General features: G+C 44.0%; 1 long non-coding RNA gene across 1 annotated transcript; it reads right to left on the reverse strand.

Annotated features, from left to right (window-relative positions):
- Positions 1–1,261: 1,261 nt before the first annotated feature.
- Positions 1,262–2,865, reverse strand: LOC117287139. The gene is made up of 3 exons (XR_004518354.1): positions 2,660–2,865; positions 2,191–2,243; positions 1,262–1,284 (listed from the first exon to the last, which is right to left on the reverse strand). It is a non-coding gene; the product is annotated as an uncharacterized LOC117287139 (long non-coding RNA).
- Positions 2,866–4,512: the final 1,647 nt, after the last annotated feature.

Below are 4,512 nucleotides of genomic sequence, written 5' to 3' on the forward strand. Positions count from 1 at the left end.
GATTGAATAAAAGAAGAAAAAGGAATGAACGAAAGAAGTAAGGAAAAGATATAGGAAAGAAAGAAAAAATGAATAGGAAAGTTCCCCAAAGCACAGCATGCATATGCGTGCACACAGACACACACACACACACTCACACACACACACACACACACTTATTTTTTTTAAATAAATATTTCTATGATTTTGAATGTGTGGTTTCTTCCAGGGCCTACAATTTCAGAGCAGTGTCTTAGTCAAGATATGTCCCTGTTCACACTGGTGGATAAAGAAGTTGATCCAATCCCAGGTCCATACTGGATGCATACAGGCAATAGAAGAGTAAGTTGAGGGTGGCAATGCCTAAACTTTCAAATCCAGAGCAATTCAGGCAGGCCTGGCCTCTTGCTGCAGGTGTGGGGTCTATGTTCTTAAAGCGCTCAAGAGGCCTCTTTCCAGACTATACCCAGACCCAGCTGTCTCTCCATGGCTGTCTCTCACCCAGTCACTGTGGAAATGTCACACAGGGGACCCTAGAGTGAAGCCATGGGGGTGCTCTGACTCCCATGTTCAAACAATCAACCCTTCCCCGGAATGGAGTCAAAGCAAACACTCCCTCTAGGGAGATGACAGGTGCTTCTAGTAGAGACATTCCCCAGTTGTTGTTTGTCAAATGACTCCCATGAGAGTAGAATTCTGTGCTGTTCCAGCAGATCACAGCAACTGCTAGTCTGTTCTGCTGCCACATTTCTCCCGGAGACATCCTGGTAACCCCAGCACTTATTTTGTCTCTGTAGGTTCAGTCTCTATTTCCTGTGAGCTATAAGCCAGGATCCAAGCAGCCAGTGCAAACTGTCTCTTCCCTTTTCCATGTTGCATTCTGTCTATTTAATTCTCTGTAGCTTTTAATTTTCCTGTCAGATCTCTCCTGGTTCCTTGGATCTACTTCATCCTTTTTTTTTTTTCTTTCCCAAGTTGTTATTTTACAAATCTTGGAGTGGCTGAGTTGTTGTCGCTCATTTTTTCCTACAGATGTTTTTTAATGGTGAACAAATACTGGTAGAGCTTGGTTGTATGTGTTACACCAAAAATTCCAGACAGTTTTATAGGAATTGGTACACCTTTAACAGCATTATTCCTAGAGATTCCCTTTGAGGTGACAAAGTTGATAGTTTTGTAACAGTTGAGTGAGCCAAAACTGTCCAGGTTCTTGTGTATGGTGAGGAAAGAATTGCCAAGCATACACTCTGGAGTAAGTAATATGTAGCTGCTTTTTGAAGATCAGTGAGAAGGTAGCAGCAGGAACTAGGAAAAGGGAAAAGGAGCAAAAGAGGCCAATAACTCAGGCTTTCAGAATTTAAAGTCCAGATGCCTCTGACTTTAGGTTCACCTACTAAATCTATCACTGGTGCCAGTGCTCTGCCACCTAGGGCATGGCGATCTCTTAGGCTTTTGTTATTTTATTTTGTAACTCTTTTAAGAAAGTGGAAGCATGGGAAACCATTAAAGTAGTGTTTACAGTTGAATGTAGGGGAAGGAGTGGCTCATTCAGCTCTCTATTGCTAACTGCATTAGTTTCATAGTGTATTAGTCAGTTTTCTCTTACTATAACAAAATACCCAACACATCAACTTATAAAGAGAGAAAGTTCAGTGAAGGGGGTGAAAGGAGGACAGGGGTATGGGGGAAAAATCAAGAACCAAGACATATCATGTAAAGGTACAAGATCCCAATGATAAATGTAAGTCTAACTTTTGCTTTTAATGCACCAATAAATTTAATGGGAAAAAAAGAGGGAAAGTTCATTTTGGCTCACAGTTTTAAAGGTTTCAGTCAATGGTTAATTAGCCATGCTGCTTTTGGGCCTGCGGTGAGGCAGAACATCCTGGGGGGAGCATGTGGTGGTTAAAAAGAGAAAGAGCACACAAAAGACCAGGGCAAGCCCCCTAGTGACTGAAGGCTGCCTCCTAAGCATCATCTCTTAAAAATTCCACCATTTCCCAGTGGGGCCAAGGGCTAGGGAAGCAAGCCTTTGACATATAGGCCTTGGAGGACATGTCAGATCTGAAGGAGACACATGTAGTGACTTAAGCTAACGTACTGAGCATTTACTGTGCGAACCTGGTAGCGAGCATGCCATTGAAGGCTCCCGCTGTCTAAATAAGTACCTAACAAAGCAGAATCGGGGGTCAGAGAGAGGAAGAGACTCACCAGAATGTCCCCAGATCTCTGAGTGCCAGAGCTGGACTTCAGCTTTCGTTCATCTTGGAAGACAAGGAAAATAATACATTTAAAATTGTACTTTTTTATATAAACTGCAAGTTCAGAGCACAGACTCAGTCCAAAAATATTCCTAAGGTCCTCGAAGACACAATAGGCCTAGGCGATTCCCTTTTACCTGCAAATGGACCCCACCATTGTTTTTCACTTAAAAATGCCCCACATCCCCAGTGATGGTCACCACCCATGGATGGACCCCATTCCCTTCCTCTGCAGAACAGGACCACCTCTTCTAATAGATCCACAGGTCCCATGGATTCCCACCCCCAATTCCCCAATGTACCCAGCTCCAGTCTGTGATGTGCCTATTTCCTTACAATTCTGCCTAACAAATCTTTTTATGTCTCTTCCTGACATGTCCTGAAGATTCTTTCTCTGCGATAAGAGTCAACAAACTCACTCTGAGGGCAGTGTGGGCTTAGGTCGTCCTCCTCCATGTTGGGAGCCCTCTGGACCCTGACCAATGGTAAGGCCAGAGGAGGAAGGTGGATGGCCTTGGAAACACATCAAGGAGGTTGGCCTTCATCCTGCAGGATAAGGTAAGTCACTCAACTGTTTTAAGCAGGAGAATAATGTGATTACAAAGCAAGGTTAAAGGTGATGATCAGGAAGAGACCAAGGGAGAAATGGAGAAGGAAAAAGGCAGCACATTTACTTAACAGCTTCCTGGTCTATATTCTACTGGAACCTAAATATTCCGCAGGCCGCAGCTAAAGGGACAGGGCCCTCAACCTGACCAGCTTATTGAACAGACCAATAAAGATTGACTTGACAGAATGGTAATGGCAGGCTCTATTCCTCAGCCCAGCAATTTTCTTATAATTGGAGAAAGAAAATGCTTGTCAGCCTAAGAAAGGCCTGGTACTCAGTGGCAAATGGGAAGTGATAGAATTTTCAGGAGTTTAGATCTCGTGGGAGGTCTTGAAGTCACTGTGAAGTCACACACCTTTAGGGGACACATCTCCAAACAACAGGAGGACAGTACCCTCTGAAACTGCAAATTTCTGTGAATGTTCCTGGGACAGGGTCTGTAGCTTTCATCATATTTTAGAGGCATTCAGGACCCACAGACTGGGAAGTTTCAGCTCTAAAATTCCAATATTCTAGATAAAGATTGATTCTTTGGGATGGTTTAATCCTAAATGAGAGAAAGGACCATATGGATTTTTATACCTTTTTTTTTTTTTTTTTTTTTTTTTTTTTTTTTTTTTTTTTTTGAGACAGGGTCTCACTATGTAGTTCTGACTGTTCTGGAACTCACTGTGTAGCCCAGGCTGGTCTCAAACTCTCAGTGATCCTCCTGCCTCAGCCTCCCAACTGCTGGGATTACAGGCATGTGCCACCAAGCCTGGCAGATTTTTGTACTTTTTAACAAGGAAATTTCAGCTCCAGACTCTTCTCAGTGCCTACATTAGTGCACACATCAATGCTGTGTCATCATTAGTGTAAATGTGTTTGCAGAGCATTTTTCTAGGCCAAATGTGTAAATCTGACTCGTGCCTATAGCATTAGAACTACAAGAGGCAAGCTGACCTGAGCAGAGGTACAAACCCTGCTGGAGGTAGGGGAGGGTGAAGGAGCACCAGATGCTGAGGGACTGGCTCTGCCCGCAAAAGCATGGAGGGTTGAGACCTCTGAGAGTTCTGGAGCCCAGGTGGCCTGTTGAGAAGAGGCAGAGGTGCCCACTTCCTCCAGGCTTTGCTGTTGCAACTGCGTGTATCTAAAGGCAAACACCACTTCCCACCTTGCAGTGATTCATGTTGATGATTCCTTGGTAAAAAGCAGGTGGGTGGGAAGGTCTCTCAGCAGGAAAAGGGTTTGTTTTTTTCTTTCTGCTGCTTTGTGACTCACTTTTCTGTGATACAGTAATAAATTTCATCCTTTGCCTCTGCTGAGCTGCTGCCCCTCCTGAAGCAGCCACATTAGGGAGGGTACAACATTCTTAGTGAGCATCACAAAACTGCCGCCTTGTTCCCCATTGGTGTGTGTGTGTGTGTGTGTGTGTGTGTGTGTGTGTGTGTGTATTCAGAGTCTGGCAGATTTGTGTTAAAAGGTATGAAGCAGCTCCTCATTACTCTAATGAAATAGCTGAGATAATTAGAAGAGAAAATTTTTATTTGGCTTATGGCTTGGAGGTTCCACTCCAAGATCAGTTGGCCCCATAGCTTTGGGCCTCTGGTAGGGATGCTGGATGGCAACTATGGGGACTATGGGGCAGAACAAACTGTTCACATCACCATCCAGGAACAAAGA

Source organism: Fukomys damarensis, unplaced genomic scaffold (genome assembly GCF_012274545.1).
Source record: "Fukomys damarensis isolate Sample0158 unplaced genomic scaffold, DMR_v1.0_HiC HiC_scaffold_21, whole genome shotgun sequence".
NCBI lineage: Eukaryota > Metazoa > Chordata > Mammalia > Rodentia > Bathyergidae > Fukomys > Fukomys damarensis.